The sequence below is a fragment of the Balearica regulorum genome, chromosome 24 (genome assembly GCF_011004875.1).
Source record: "Balearica regulorum gibbericeps isolate bBalReg1 chromosome 24, bBalReg1.pri, whole genome shotgun sequence".
In the NCBI taxonomy this organism is placed as follows: domain Eukaryota; kingdom Metazoa; phylum Chordata; class Aves; order Gruiformes; family Gruidae; genus Balearica; species Balearica regulorum.
Window position 1 is genome coordinate 723,512 of NC_046207.1, and position 17,515 is coordinate 741,026.

Below are 17,515 nucleotides of genomic sequence, written 5' to 3' on the forward strand. Positions count from 1 at the left end.
AACAATGCAGCAGTTTTGAACTAGCATTGCTGAAGTCTCAAAATAGGTAGGAAATTAGTAGCTACTTGTCTCACAGCCCCTGAAAAAAAAATCTATGCACTTTGTCAGATATTAGCTTGGAAATGAAAACCTGACGCTGAAGGGCTTGAATACAAACTTCTTTATAAAAGTACTTCATTGAAATTGCAAGGCCAGAACAGAATTTAACAGAAACTTGAAGTTAGCCTGTCTGGTTTATACTGCTGAATTCACCTGATGAGTGTGCATATGACCTGGAAGATATCTATGACCAAAGAACAAGAACATTTCTGCATCCGGCTCTGCTGAGGACACAGGAGTTGCACTGAATGGATTCACTGGATCTGGGATGTGCTGAAACAGTATGGTCTGAGATCACTATTTTTACTGGAAGACTTACTTGGAAGCACAAACAGGTGAGTTCCTCCACCAAAAGCGAACTTCCCATAACCACCAGCCACACCGTGACAAAGCGCTTTATGTAAACCATTACAGGAAGAATTTAACAGATTCCAAATCACCACTGAATGATAGAGTTAAATATTGCCTTTCCAAAACCTTTAGGAATAAATATGAAGCAAAATATCTTGCTGTGCTGATGACTTATCCACAGAAATTTACTTTTGTTGGTTAAAATTTTACTAAATCGAATCTTATCACAAATGGCATCAATTAATACCTTACTGTCCACATAAGTATATACTTTGGGTCTGTAAAAGCAAACAAGTTTTACATTTCACTATTTTTTCCATTTAAGATATTTCATATGAAGTACAGATACGAAAAGAGGACAGTATTTAACATCATTGCAACATTTCTCTGCAACCATCATTGTGCCAAGAATAAAAAATAAATTGTCTGAATCATTCTGCACCACTGGCCTTGTAACATAGTACATAAGACAAATCAATATTGAAAGTTTTTTCGATCTTATGGATACTCATCAGAACAGAAACAAGATTTCCTAAACCTTCAAACAAATTAAATGTTTAAAAAAAAAAAAAAAAAAAAAAAAAGGACATGGAACTGTAATTAGTAAAATTGGGTTGATATGAGAAGCTGAACCTTGGAAATGGAATTTAGGTTGTTTATATATGAAATTCTTCACTTCTCACTTACTTGGTATTACAACAAGTCTTGTTCCTTGTCCAAATGTTAATTTCCCAAAGTTTCCTGTATTCACACAGCCAGCAAGTGCTTTACAAAAACCATCCAGAGAAATCTATTTGCCTTCTAACTCCTCTTCTAGAAGAGAAGTTAACTAAATGAAATTGGGAATATTAAATGATGATATCCATAGTTTATTACTGAATGAGACTCATGGCTTAACTAAAGGCATTACCCTTAACCTGTTACATACAATTGTATGTGTTCCTTTCTTTTCTTTCCACTTTAAATTGGAAATTAATTTCTGTCACCAAGGAGTAATTATCACTCCATCTTATCTATACATCTACTTTCAATCATAAAAACATTTACAAGGCAATTCTTCACTTGGAAAAAATACCTGGTTTACCACCAGTTTATTTCCAGTCCTGAAGGTGAATTACCAGTTGCAAGAAGAACTCAGAACAATGATGTAGGCAGTAATCAAAGCTTTAATGAACTTAGTGGTACCTCATTTGCTGGCAAACATGAGCACCTCTGGCTAAACTCCAGAGGTGGTTGCTCTCTGTGAACATTGCCAAAACATGCTGCAGCAAATTGCTTCTATTTCTGCATAAGGATTGTGTCATATCCAATCACACAGGCAGGAATAGTCTCATCCAAAGTATCGAGCTACTGTAGGTGGGATGAAACCTGCCTTTTGTCTGACTTTTGTAAGCCATCTGCAAATACATGAAAGTACATACTTCTAGAAAATGCTAAGCTCTTACTTGCTTCTATCGAAGATCTGACTGTCTGCCTTGGGAGAAAAATCCATGTATGCTGATATTTTCTGAACACTGAAAAAGCTGGTTGCTAAAACACTAAGATAAATAATTGTTGGAAGCTAAAGACACTCAAAAATCTCTTTCATCAATAGATTTCAGTGATCAGGGGCCCCAGGCAAGGACATTCATAAATCCTTAACAACCTTTGATATTCCAGTGCTTTTAAAATCTAATTTATATGTAAATTAAAAGGCAAATTTCTTGGAATATTGAAATGTAACTACTCACATATAATTCCCCATTCCCATTCTAGAAACTTAGAATAAAACAATGACCCAACTCATCAGTGAAACTCAATGGGGAACTAGTATTTGACATCTGTGGCCCACATCTGTATGCATGCAATCCTCAGCAACACAGGCACTTGCTTTCTAAAGCCTTTCACATTTCTCTTAGGCTTACATGGCTTTACTTTTAAGTGCATTCCTTTTCCAGATTTAAGCTCTTGATTGTCACCTCCAAAGTTACACCACAGCAGAGCTTTACAAAATCCTGGCTGTGGAAAGTTTTGATCCATCACAGACTTTCTCCCTACTTATTAAATGATCTTTCAATTTTTTTTACTTTTTTTTTTTTGACTGGACTACATGTTCAAGGAAATTAGATGTCTTTATACAGACCAGAAACATATGCTGCCCCTATAAGTTACCTAAACTTAGCACAGATGTCCTAATGTTCCTCTATAATCAGTAGAAAAACACAGGCATTTTTCAAGCACAGTTCTCATCTTGAAGATACTAACTCTAAAAAAACACCTCAAAAAACAGCGATGAAGACAGAAGCAAGTCTGCTGCTTGGGCTAGCAGATTTGACTCTGAATGTTTTATATTAAAGGGAGTAAACCTGGACTCACAAATCTGACAATTTCAAGATGAGCATTCGCTTATTCTTTATCTGAAATGTGACACAGCCACTAACCGTAGAAACACAGATAGTTGGAGAGTTTCTCATTAAGGGAAAAAAAAAAATCTTAAAATCCCTAAATTCCAAAGCTCATCACAGCATTATCAAGTTCAGGATTTTTGTTAATTTCTGGCACTTTTTTGGATGAACAGACAGCCTTGTCCCCTTTCTAAAAGTCAGCTTTTCATAGGTACCTATGAAGTTTCACCGTGACAAAGAGCTTTACCAAAAATGCTGGCAGTAGCTTTTGACTCAAAGGAGATTTTAACTTTGATGTGTATACATAGATCTCCTGGGGTGTTTCTTCTCAGCTTCCTAGATCAAAACCCTAGTAAAAATTCTCATGACAATTCATTACTGTGAATCTCACTGCTATGGGATCTTATCTTACCAGTCCAGCTCATATCTATCACAGAGGAGATTGTAGTTGCATCATTCTATGATAACAGCAACTGTAAAAGAATAATTAACTGTAACCATGAAGATGGATAAGAAAAGCAAGATAAGAGAGGAAATTTTTCTATAGCATTTCCTCCACCCACCTCTGTTAGTGCTTATCTTATTCCAGTTTACACCAGCCTGCAACATGGAGGCACCTCGCATTAAAACTATCTAAACTCCTCATCCAATAGAGCCTAAATACAACAATATTTCTTCATTTCAGGTTTTTGTTTTGCTTTTTTTTTAAATGCCCCTCATCCCCTGAACAGCACCAAAATTATGACCAAGCCTTAAGGATTTATTCCTCTCTAAGTTATTAATTTGCCTCTGTTGTCACATTCCCAGTTTTGGCAGAGGGGAACAAAACAAAAAAACATGCCCACAAACACTTCTATAATATTCCTTTATAACTAAAATTATAGACATACACCCTACAGAGCAACTCAGTCTCACTTTCTGCCTCTATTTTAATTCCAATAGATGCACAGAGATTCCTAGAATCTGGCTTTGCAGCCCCAAAATTCAGTATTATCTCTTTCTTGTCTATACATGACTAGCTATACATCAGTAAGCCTGAAAACTGACATGTAAACATAACAGTGGAATATACTCAGATAGTTCTTTATTCCAACACATGCAGGTTTTTTTCTTCTTCTTCCTCCATTATATTCACTTGTATTTACCTCCAGAAGAGTCCTTGTCCCAAAGCTAAGTGCATTGCCACTTCCAGCATTCCCCTGCCATTGAAGTTATTACCAAACCACCTCAAAATGCCACTCAGAACTCAGATTCAAAAACATATGAAAGTCACCCAATTCCAGGCAACCTTGTACTGCTACTCAGTAGTCACTCTGGAATGTTCTTCAGACTTACTTGAATTTATTGTTAAGCTGTTCCTTGACCAAAGATGATTTTCTCAAAACTGGTATATCACAACTGTAAGAAACTTTACAAAAAACCAAGCAGCTTTACAAAAATGTGAACTTTAAACTTGCTGAGTTCTCACAATTTAAGCAAGGAAAATTACTTGTTTCAGCCTGGTGCAAAACATGCTCTGTTCTTTAATGCAAATTCAAAGTGTATTACTTCCAAGAGTTCAATCTAGAAAAGTTTTTTGAGAAAACTACATGCTTCCATCCCCACCACTTACTTTCTCAGAACTCTCTATTAGACTTTCACTGTTAAACTAAAAAAGCACATAATTTTCTACTACAATGGGCACCCTACAAAGCTGTACAGTCTGATATAGTGATATTGAGAACTAAAACACTAAAGTATGTTAAAAGCAGTCTTAAGTGTTCACTTTGAATTAACTGGATACTGGATCAAAACTGCTGAATTATTGAGAACAAATACTGATTTGATCATGTTTGTCTACTTTAGCTGTAAACCAACACATTTCATGGAGAAGTTTTCCCCCATTTGGACTTACTTGAAAGCACATGCAAACACATCCTCTTCCAAATATGTGTCTTGATATGAACTGTTCGATGCTATGTCACCATGAAAATATTTACTAAACAGCCAGCTTGCACCTGATACACTATTTTAACCATTCAATACTAAGGTAGGTTCCAGGAAATGGTCTAAACTTCTCCTTTGTTAGTTGTGGGATACTTTAAATCTATTCCCAAACCTCATCAGTTTTGCTAAAGCATCTTCAGAACTACCAGAGGCTTATTGCAATCCTATAGTAAGTATTTCAGCTTAATATCTTGAAAGCATTACACTTTGACCAAAGTTTGGTATACACTTTTTTTCTTTCCTATACAGCTATGTCTTAATAATAATGCTAATTAGGTTCTAGACCGGTTGACCTCCAAACCAGATTCTGCACATGGCCTCTCTTTTTGTGCAGACACAGATGCAGTCATTTATCACAGGTCCACTCCCACTATATGGACAGTTGTATGATCCCCACAATGATAGGTTTCTTCCCTGCTTCATGAATTCAGAACAGCTGACCCTAAGTAAACAGCAAGATTAATTCAAACCTGTCCCATCCCTGAGTGGGAATTCAGCTCTCCTGCACACTAGACAAGTTTATGGAAGTGAAAAGAAACTGTTAAAAAATCTTGTTACCGTTCCTTTCTACAGCTTGATTTTTCATCTGTAGAACAGAGAACACGAAGCAAATCTCCACTGATTCTACAGAATCATGCCTTTATGGAGTTTAATTACAGTAATTGAGCATGCTCTTACAGCCAGACATTGTGTGCAAGGAAGTGCGCAGCCTTCATGCTGTTGTCAGTAATACATAGTCTCTATTAGGAGCTTCATCAATTCTAAAATAGGTACACTTTTGCTGAGGAAAACTGACTTTGCACCCCCAGTCTCATTCTTTTCAAGACCTCACTTTTTAACTGTTAGAATGGCCTTTCACATCCACCTCTATCCCTCTATCTTCTGTTCTTACCAGGATTTACTTTCAGTCTAGTTCCAGTCCCAAGTGTTATCAACCAGCTATCCTCATTCACACAAAAGCTAACAGCTTTACAAAAACTTATAACACCCTACAAGGATAATGCCTGTCCCCACTGTAGTTATATTTTTTTTTCTTTTTTACCATCTTTTGTTGTTGAAAATTAATTACTTAGTACCACTTTCAATGTTATTTCAGACATTAATTTCTTTTTCCTTCACTGTCTTTCAGCCCATTACAAAAAATTTGTTTTTTCCTTTTAATCCTCCTCTTTGCACCTTCCTCTTGTCAAGTGTAAAATGTGTCATATCCATACAAAATATCACATCCTGTTTGTTAAGTTAGCCTTTCCAGTAAATATTACAATTAAATTTCCTGTTACTGTTTTTGAACCCAGAGCTAGAGCACCTGAGCAAAGCCTTTCCATTGAAGAGTCCGTTTCAACTTACAGACTAGGGTTAAAAAACTCAAGGTACATTACCATTTCTTTCAGAAACGAGACAAGACCACATGCAGCCACACAATCACATAATGGCTGAAGCTGGAAGGGACCTCTGGAGATCATCTGGTCCAAGCCTCCTGCTCAAGCAGGGCTACCTAAAGCCAGTTGTCCAGGAACATGTTCAGACAGCTTTTTAATATGTCCAACAAGGGAGACTCAACAATCTCTCTGGGGAACCTGTGTCAGTGCTTGTTCATCCTCACAGTGATAATGTGTTTCCTGATGTTCGGATGGAGCCTCCTGTGTTTCAGGCACTACTTTGCTTGCATTTTGTGGTTACTAATGGCAACCTCCAAATTGCCTGAAGGCTAGTATTATATTGCAGAAAGATTTCTAAAATTATCCAGTTTGAGATATTGCATACATTTACACTAATAACCATTTCTGCTTTCAGACCTACTTGCACTGACTTTCAGGCATATCACCTTCTGAAAGATTCGCTTTGATTTGGCTACACCAGCACAACGCAATAGCTGAGAACTTTAAGTTACTGGGACCATGTGCCGTCACAAAACTACTGAGTGCCCTTTTCATCTAGGACAAATAACAAGCCTTATTTGGCTTCATTGGAGTCATTCTTCTTGACTGGGTGCACTTCTCTAACTACAGTTTCTCCAGATTCAACTCTCAATCTAATTCTGCTCAACTCATGAATAATTAATTTAGGCAGGTAGATTCACCGCATGATAGAGCACTGAGGGCAAATTTCTGTTCTTTGACCTTGCTCAGAGTTAAGTGCAAAGCTTTCAAACAACTAGGCCTGCAAATTACAGACAAAGGCCATTTCCTAGCACTCAATGATCTTTCTTATTCATTGTGATTTTCAACTGAAAAATAGAGGCAATAACCTCTTTAGGTTGCTAAAGAGAAGCTAACATAAACCCTCTAGACATCTCCCCTGTGAGCTCCTTCTCTTTCCTTACAAAACTCAGTCACTTCTCTGTGTAGTGTTTAGTTTATTGAGGTTTGAGTACTCATTTCTTTCTAAATAATGTTTGCATCACTAACACCCAAGATACAACATAGTAAGGCAGGAGGAAAGGAAGGAGGGAAGTAAGTAAAGGGAGAAAGTAAAGGAGGGAGGAAGGAATTACTATTGTTCAATTTATAAGTTTAGTGGTGGGAAACCTTTGTGTCTGCCTATACAAAATTTATTTATATACAAAATCATTAGATTTCCAAGCTGCTCTACTAAAGCCAAAGATTTTCAACTAAATTATGGCTGAGATGTGGGGAGGAAAAACTGCCCAGTTCATTATAGGATGAAAAGCAGCAGATCAAACCACTTAGCAGTTTTGAACATCTCACCCAGAGTTCCAAATATGCAAACTGGTTCAACAAATGGAAACTCTCCCACTGATGTTAATATAAAATATATAAATGGAACAAAATTCAAAGCAAGAACAGATCACTTCTTTCTGTTTACACCATTCCATCCTCCTTCGAGTCCCTGCATCATCTGGGTACATGAGAAGTTTTAAGGAATTTAATTTCTCTCTCCTAGTGGACACAAAAAATAAGTCATTTTACCAGAGTCCTATAGCGAGTGACCATCTCTAAGGACAGTCCTTTAACATCTGCCCTCTCCTTGAGTGACTGTACCACTAAACCCGATTACGTCTGTTCAAGAGCACACCCCCCAGTATAGTCACTATTGTGACTGCAGTACACCTAATGAAGAGAAAGATTCCAATGTATGGCACCCTGAATTCCCAGTTCAATGAAATGAAAGAAGTATTATATACACAAGTTTATGGCATGCAAAATTCCTGGCCAACAGCAGACTTACCTGTTTCCAGAAACAGCCAGGTCCATAGGCAGAACTTCATGGAATTGGTATGGTTTGATCCTTCCACAGTGAGAAACCCCTCTGCAGAAACCCTCACAGTTCAAAAGAGCCAGAAGAACATAGTTCCTGAGTGCATCTCAGCTATAGCCTTCCTAGATGCAACAACTTGCCCTACAATCTCTTTATCATAGGACACCAGATACTTTGGCACATGTTTTCATCCACCTTCTTATCAGTCTCTTCATTGCCTGAAGTCAGAAAGTTTGTACTGCATTCCTTGCTATTTCAGACTTCTTGTTTAGCAGGAGATCCACACCTTTGGAAGCTTTAGACATAACAGCTTTTCAGGGCACAAACACATCCCTTAACCCCATCAAGACATCTTTCCTCTAGTTTAGAACATTCTGACTGCCAGGTTCCTTGAATAACTTGCAGTTTAAAGCTCCTTTAGAAATATTAATGAATTTCTAAAAGCAGTGCTGCAAGTGTTTCCTGTATTCTACTCCATTTCTTCTGTTACAAATCACTTACAACTCTACACCAGTTTTAGCTTGTATCTTCAAATAAAGCTTATTTGAATCTCAGTTCAGCTATTCATCTTTCACCTGTGCATTTCTGGCACTGGACTTTCTAAGCCTCTGTATCACATAACAAGGGTTTTTATCTGCACCTGCTGGCAAGGCAAGAGTGCAAACAAAGACCAAAGAAGCAAAGAAGTTTAATTTGTGGCATGTGCAGAGAGAATTCTTGTTATGGGGTTGGGGTGGGGGGTTTTTTGTTTCTTTTTTTTTTTTTTCTTTTGACCTATTTACTGAATTTGATCAAATCAAAAATGTTGTGAGAACAATAAACACTTTGACCAGCAGGTAGCAGGAGAGATCAAGGAAAGAAATTCAGTTTACATCAATATATCTAATTTTATCAGGAAGTTTTGGGGAAACAGAACAGACAGATCACATTATGCCCAGCAGAATGCAGGAATATCTTTACAATATTGTATTTTTAATGCTCTATAAGACAACAGAAGGCTTCAGTTGTACAAAAAGCTACTTAATATTTACCATTGTTTGGTAAATAGTTTAGTATTGTTTAAAGTAATAACAAGAAAACAATCAGTTTATCTTCTTAAAAATATCTGTAAAAGGTTATATGACCAGAAAATCAAAGAAAGCCTTGTTTATCATCTCAATTATAAAGTTTAAATTGAAAAGAATATGCTAATGGAATATGATTTTTTTTTTTTTCCAAAAAGGAGGGGGGGGGATTTTTTTTTCACCTCATTTCATGTATTTTGATTACTTTCACCAAGTTACAACTCCCAGAAATTTTGGGCTTTGCTTTGAGTATCCCTTTAAGTATATGTATGCTCTTCATTCCAAATGCAACCTGACCAATGCCTGACCAATCTTATAGCCTTCTATGATTGGTATGACCAGCTGGGTGGATGAAGGGAGAGCAGTGGATGTTGTCTACCGTGACTTCAACAAGGCTTTTGACATCATCTCTCATAACATCCTCACAAGCAAGCTTAGGAAATGTGGGTTGGATGAGTGGACAGTGAGGTGGATTGAGAACTGGCTGAATGGCAGAGCTCAGAGGGTTGTGATAAGCAGCGCAGTGTCTAGTTGGAGGTCTGTACCTAGTGGTGCTCCCCAGGGCTCAGTACTGGCTCCAGTTTTATTCAACATATTCATCAATGGCCTGGACGAGGGGACAGAGAGTACCCTCAGGAAGTTTGCTGATGATACAAAACTGGGAGGAGTGGCTGATAGACCAGAAGGCTGTGCTGCCATTCAGCAAGATCTGGACAAGCTGGAGAGTTGGGTGGAGAGGAACCTAATGAAATTCAACAAAGGCAACTGCAGGGTCCTGCACCTACGGAGGAATAACCCCAGGCACCAGCACAGGACAGGGGTTGACCTGCTGGGAAGCAGCGCTGTGGAGAAGGACCTGGGAGTCCTGGTGGACAACAAGCTCTCCATGAGCCAGCAATGTGCCCTTGTGGCCAAGAAGGCCCATGGTATCCTGGGGTGCATTAAGAAGAGTGTGGCCAGCAGGTCGAGGGAGGTTATCCTCCCCTTCTACTCTGCCCTGGTGAGGCCACATCTGGAGTTCTGTGTTCAGTGCTGGGCTCCCCAGTTCAAGACAGACAGGGAACTATTGGAGAGAGTCCAGCAAAGGGCTACAAGGATGATTAAGGGACTGGAGTATCTCTCTTATGAGGAAAGGCTGCCAGAGCTGCATCTGTTTAGCCTGGAGAAGAGAAGGCTGAGAGGGGGTCTCATCAATTGTTATAAATACCTAAAGGGTGGATGTCAAGAGGAAGCGGTCAGACTCTTCTCTGTGGTGCCCACTGACAGGACAAGGGGCAATGGGCACATACTGGAACACAGGAAGTTCCATCTCAATATAAGGAAAAACTTCCTTACTCTGAGGGCGACCGAGCACTGGGACAGGCTGCCCAGAGAGGTTGTGGAGTCTCCTTCTCTCGAGGTATTCAAAACCCGCCTGGACACCATCCTGTGCAACATGTTCTAAGTGATCCTGCTTTAGCAGGGGGGTTGGACTAGATGATCTCCAGAGGTCCCTTCCAAACTATATTGTTCTGTGCTTCTGTGATTCTGTAACCCTTGCACAAGAGGATACAAGTACATGCAATAATAATCACAGACATAGCTCTTACACCCAGCTGGGTTTTACAGTAGTAAGAAATAAGCATCATTAGCCACATCATATCCAGACCCATTTTTAGACCCACTTACAGCAAACCTCTCGAGTCTCCTTTGGCAAGAAAGTACTAAATTACCCCCAAGTCAGGTTGATGTGCTGTGCATATAAGCCACTTAAAAACTTGAGGGTGAGGAATTGTTCTAGCCCTAGAAGACAGTGCGGTATTACATGGAAAAAAGTAAGAAACAAGGTTTTTTGCAAGGGTAAGACTGTGGCTTTGATACATGCATGTTCATGGGACTGAGTTGGAAAGTGTTTCAGATGGGTGTTCCTTTTTTTTTTTTTTTACACATATAGTTGGAGTAAGTATTGTTTGTGTTGTAACAGTTTGCCAGAGGATACAAAATCCTGTGCATCATTTGAGGCTGGTGTAAGCACTTTCCTCTGGCAGTCTGCGTACAGAGATGTTGATACTGTCTCTGAACTTCTCCCTTTCTATTACATTCTTATTGTGTCTGAAAAAGCCAAGACAGTAAAGGAATGAGACTGGGAGTCCTGTGTTGTGCTGCCAGAGCCTTTCTGGCTATGAAGCTTTACCATCCTTTGTGTCTTGTGTGAGGCTGGGCACTGAAAACTTAGAGATATTTAATCTTGCTTGGGGTGTTCCCATACATTTCTGCAGAAGCAAGAAATGTATAGGCTGGAAGCATAAACACTCCTCTCCCCATATATAAATAAAAATGTGGAAGAAAATGTAAAATATTCTCCCTGCTATTCAGTTTTACTTGTTCTTCATGGTGCTTTTCCATCTAACCTTTTGGAAAGATGTTTATTCACTTAGGGTGCTTTTAACGTTTTCTGCCACATGAGAGAGCTGTCACCATTCTTGCTCAGCAAGAAGCGACATGCAGGTGTTAGATAGCGTACTCTATCTGTGAGGCCCACCAAGGGAAATAAGGTTAAACTTGATGTGCTAGAGGTGAACATTTGCCTGAAAGTACTGAAAAGGTTTTATTTAAGTTCACATTGTGGGTGGCACGTGTCCTTTTATGATGAGAAACCACAAAACATACCATGCTATGACCTGCTGACACCAAAAGGACTGAGAAGCTGTTTGTAGTCGGAATCTTTTGACAGTCAAGTCTCAAAGTTTCTGGTTGTTACAGCAGTTTCACTCTCTATAAGACCAGCAGAGTCTGCAAAAATTCATGGCATGCAACACCTTACTTTTATCAGGCAGAGATCTTCTTTCTATCAGTGATGAGGGAAGCTCTTGTATCTGAATGATTGTAGGTATCACTAGTCAGTAGAAATGCAGATGTTGCACCTTCTCAGTCATATTTGGCTCTGTGAACTTCTCTACATTCCCATTCTGCCTGTAGCATGTGGTTAAAGATAACTGGCTTCTTAGAAGTATCTGCAACTTGGAGGAGAAGCTATCAAAATGACAAGGAGCAGATCCCCAATAGAAAGGTGAAGATGTAACTTTTTCATAAAATTAACTGTAAACATTTGCCAGAGAATGCCCATGGCACTCAGTAGCAGTTAGAAAGGAGACTTAAACTGGGATAAGACATCGTTAGTAATGGGGATTTAATGCTCCATATAGCTGAAAAAGATCTGAAGCCTCCCTGACCCAGGATGTGAGCTAAGGACTACCAATGGGTAAAACAATGGCTAAGCATACCGTATATATCTTATTAAAGTAAAAGAAGAAAACAATGCAAAAAAAATAGAAAATAGATTAGAGCAGAACAGTCATAAAATTATACCAAACAGAAACAGAATTTTAAATTTCCTGATGTTGACAAAATTGAATAGTACTTAAAGTATTATTGGGAAAGGAATGTAAACCAACTCATCTTACCTAAAACATTATATTGTCTTTAAATAGCATTCAGGTGAAGAGATTTTCAGGAGTTAGCAAAGTAGTTTAGATTTTCATTTGAAATCTAGACATCATCATCATCATCATTTTAATTAACTCTTCCACAGAAAAGTAAAGTGGCTTTCTGAACAACTAGGCTATAGAAGTTATTCTATAGTTAAAATAAATCTAACAGAGAAATGACCATGGGATGTCTAGACAAAAATGAAAGTCCTTGAAATACAATAAAAAATACAATACAAGCCTATACAACCCTTTGAAACCTTCAACTTAAATGGCTTATATTTACAGAAAGCTGTCATATGACATAATTTGTTTAAGTATTGTAAATATTGCCATTTCGTGTAAATAGAAGTGCTGATGGTGAAATTGGTTCCTTAAACTCTTTATTCAAAATGGGATTGTATTGCAGCAGATGTAGTAAGAGTTAGAAATACTCAGGAAAACTAAAGCAATAAAACTTTTTATTAGTAAAAAAAAGCCATATTTTCTTCCAAATACTTAGTAGGGAATGGTGCATTATATGCTCTCACCTCCTGAACCACCTGACTTACTTTTTGGAATCCTTTAAAAAAAAAGATCTGAATTATTCAACATGTTGGGCCAAGCATTCTCAAAAGTTTTTTGCACTAATTCTGATGCTGGATTCCCTGAGGATTCAAAGGATCTTGAACTCAAAAGCTACCAAGAACTTTAGCTGCCCCATAACACCAGACCTCAAGGGCATTTTAAGCTCTTCACTCCTTTTCACATCTTACGGATGAACATCTAGGATCAACTAGGTACACAGGAGGAAGAATACTCTTCTTCAGGTGAGTCCTCTTCCAAGATGCTGAACTACATACAGATAATGTATGTCTTCCATGTTACTCTAGACATCTCTGGCAGCCCAGGAGTCCACACCAGCTGCAATGCTAAAAGGGACCGTCCCTCAGAGATGCTGGGTCTCATCTGTTATATCTTCTCTTTGCATCTGGTTTGGACTCCTGGGGACTTTCTAAGCTGAAATTTCAGCTGTTTTCTAAAAGTGTCATCCTGTCCCTTTGTATTGGAAAGTAGGAGGCAGAGGGAGAAGTGCAGGCAACCAGCTTGCTTTGGATAAGAAAAATAAGCACATGAACATCAGACTTTTTCCTGTCTTTTGCTACAGAAAAAAAGCTGCAACTTGTTCTGCAAATGGCAGAAGGTTTCATAAAGCAATGTAACAGAGAGGGGAAGCAAAAATCCCTTGCTGACACATGGCAGAGAAGGAGGGAATACACCTTTGAGCAGTCATTCTGAGCAAATCATGCAGAATTGCACTATTGAAGGATTTGCTTTATTGATTCTCGTTGCTTGAGTGGCCATTTTTGATGATATATTAATGGGATCCTTCCAAAGTACTTTTAAACTTATCTAGGAAACTATACACTTTGTCATTTTCACTGCAATAAATGTCTATAACTTCTAGTAGACTTCAATTACAACCTTAGGGGTTATGGGTATGCTGTTGACTAATATGTACCAGATGAACATCTTTTTTTATGTCTTGAGTTTCCCAGGTCTGTATTAAAAGGAGAAAGGGTGTGAATCAGAATTTCCGCTGGGCTTGCTCAAAACAGACTTCACTAATGAGCTGTGAGCTTCAACTCCTTACAGCCTGTCTCACACCAGCAATATTGAAACTTCCTGAGGTTCAGTTCTCCTCCCTCTCTCAGTGTGAGAGATGGCAAAGAAAAGTATTCAAGCCCTTGTGCTAAATGTTATTGGTATCACTGTCTTCTCAAGTCCCATACTGCAGTTTTGTCCTTTGTTAAGTATTTAACGACTGACTTTTCTTCTTCTGCTTTGTTTGACTGTGCTAGTGCTCCTGACCACTCTATCTACAGCTATAGGGCAAGATAAGCTGGGTTTTTTCCTCACTGAATTGAACTGCTAATGTGCAATTTATTTCTCCTACCCAAATAATTACACTCCTAACCTGGACTTTCTTCTTTGAAATTTCTAGGCAAACGTTCCGTGTGTGACAAAGATATCACAGAAATACAGAATGATTGAGGTTGGAAGGGACCTTTGGAGGTCATCTGGTCTCCCCTGCTCAAGCAGGACTATCTAGAGTTGTTTGCCAAGGACCATGTCCAGATGGCTTTTGAATATCTCCAGGGATAGCCCTGGAGATATTCAAAGGCAGTCTGAACACAAATTTGGACACAATTAAATCTGTAGGAGAACATGGATAGTACTATTAAAATCATAGAATCATAGAATCACAGAATGGTTTGGGTTGGAAGGGACCTCAAAGATCATCTAGTTCCAACCCCCTTGCCATGGGCAGGGACACCCTCCATTAGACCAGGTTGCCCAAAGCCCCATCCAACCTGACCTTGAGCATTTCCAGGGATGGGGCGTCCACAGCTTCTCTGGGCAACCTGTGCCAGTGTCTCACCACCCTCACAGTGAAGAATTTTTTCCTTATATCTAACCTAAATCTGCCCTCTTTCAGTTTAAAACCATTACCCCTCTTCCTATCATTACCTGCCCTTGTAAAAAATCCCTCTCCAGCTTTCTTGTAGGCCCTTTTACCTACTGGAAAGCTGCTATAAGGTCTCCCCGGAGCCTTCTCTTCTCTGTTTTAGTACAAAATGCTTTGTACTACAGAGTTCTGCTTATCATCTTCCTCAATTATTCTGGTATCATTGGATGTCTTAAATGACAATGTGTGTTTTCCTGTTTAGGGATAATTCTAAATCCCAAGATTTAGAATTGCTGATTTTAACAGAGGATATTTTACTGTGGAGCACAATTTCTCTAGAAAAACTTTCCCTCAGCTCATATCAGCTGGCAGTGCTGCAAACTCTGCCCTCTTCTCTGGAATTAGCCACACCAACACAATCCTACTATTGGTCTGTATAAAAGCTCCCTGTTATGGATTTTATTCTGCAAACAATGATATTCTCCTGTTTTCTTAAACTGCATGTTCTGCATTGGCTCAAAATTATAGATTTTCAACTGTAAAGTGAAAAGCCACTGCTAGTGGGAGGCAATCAGGAAGTCACAATGACAGAAAGTAGGACAGAGGGGCTAAAAGCTCTTTCCTAACTCAAACTAAAATAATTAGACCTAGACAGCTCCTGACAGGGGAAATGGTTCAAATGAAAAATCCAGCACAATCGGTCTAGAAGTTTAAGAGCTGGAAAGGGGTTGTGTGTCTGCACATACATCTGCTTCTTCCAGCTGAGTCTTGCGGTCTAACATGGTATTGCCTTTTCCATTAACCTCCCTTCTCTAAACATCAGCTGCCTAGGTGCCAAAATTTCTCGCTGGGTATAGATACCTCTCTTCTCCCCAAGGGTGTATTTATGCAGTTTGTTCCCTCTTCCTGTCTTATCCCCAGTTAGTCTAAGCCAGCATAGATTGCTTCTTGCCACAGGAAGCTAATCCTTTCCTTCCAGAAGAAGGCCAGACACAGACAACCAACTAGTTTTCTCTAGATGATGTGAGAAAAACAGACTTCACCAGCTTTGGCTACAGTATGAGGATGCCTGGCCTGTCTTCAGTATCTATCTTTGGCATCATGTCTCAGAAACATTATTTTGGCCAGCTGTGAAACAGATCTCTTATTTCACATACTCTGACCTGAAATAAAGTCTTAGGGGAGCCACAGACCCGCCCACCAGGCAAGCCCACTCCAATGGGGACTAATTCTGCTCACTGTGGGTGAGTGATACACTGTGATAAGAGTCTGATGGATGGGTGTTCCCTCCTTCTCATGATCCATAGGTCTGAAGATTTCGAACCATTTCCTCAAAAATACCAGTTTCTCTGTTTTTTTGACTGAGATCTAGATAACAGAGATTTGGGTGATTGACATTTTAAGGGCTTAGTTAGGGCATAGATGTTCCCACACCGACCGGTTTCCCAGTGGTGCACAAGGAGGTCTGAAAAACCTGACCATGAAGGTATCACTCAGGTTATGAATCTCTTCGTGATGGAAGTTAGAACTCTGGTGTCCTATGCCAATGTGGATGGGTGTTTGAAACACTAGAGACTGACATCTTTATCTGCCTGATAAATTTCTTTATGAGTTAATGCTATCCCTCAGTAGTCACACATGTGTAGATCCTTCTCCTTGCTTGTGCAGTGTTGCAAGATTTTAAGTCTGTCAAAGCTCTCAGGCACAACCAAGGACTACTGAGGAAAATGTCACTCCATGATTTGTACAGAGACACAGAAATAATACTCCCTGAGTCTTCCCTGAGAGATTGAGAAGAGGTGTGGAGTGCAAGATTAAAAGGTTCAGTGTGTCATCAGAAAATCAGACAAAAATACTAGTGAACAACTCCCCCGATTTACATTATGGTGCTAGAATGCACTAAATAAGCATTTCACTGTTTTTTGATTTTCCATGCAAATTTCACTTATCGTCTGCATAGGGTGAGGGTCTTCCTCTAGTTGTCTGCAGGGTCTGAGGGACTAACCTGACAGAGCTAAATTAAACAAACCTTACTATGCATTCTGTAGAGGCTGTCTTAAAGCCAGCATTAACACAGTCAGTATGTGAAAAAACTTACTTCCCCTTCAGGATGTGGTTAACTTGTTTTTCTAAACAAGGGGGAGTTAATCTTGCATGGTGCAACTTAGTCATAAATGTTGACCACAGCATCCTGCCTGTTGCTTGTGAGAGAAAGATCAGTTGGGGAATGTGTGTGTTGGGGGTCTCTTAGACTAATAGTCAAGTTGCTATGGAAACTATCACTCCATCAAACCACCATACATTTCCTGTTGGCCTCTTCCTAGTAGTAATGAGTGGAAAAAACCAGCATGTTTTCTTCTCTTCTGATATGTGCATTTTCCTTCCTCGTGCTCATATCAAGCTGTCTCTTAACTGATTACTCCTTAGACATATGTCTATTTTTGCTATAGTGCAAAATATGTTGCTGGAGTCTCTTCAAAGTGATCTGAAAGACCA

The 17,515-nt window shown here is 39.1% G+C and overlaps 1 protein-coding gene across 1 annotated transcript in view; it reads right to left on the minus strand.

Moving 5' to 3' along the window:
* LOC104638263 (M1-specific T cell receptor alpha chain-like) overlaps window positions 1–17,515 on the minus strand; it is a 487,043-nt gene that overhangs the window by 42,217 nt on the left and 427,311 nt on the right. The window lies entirely within an intron of this gene.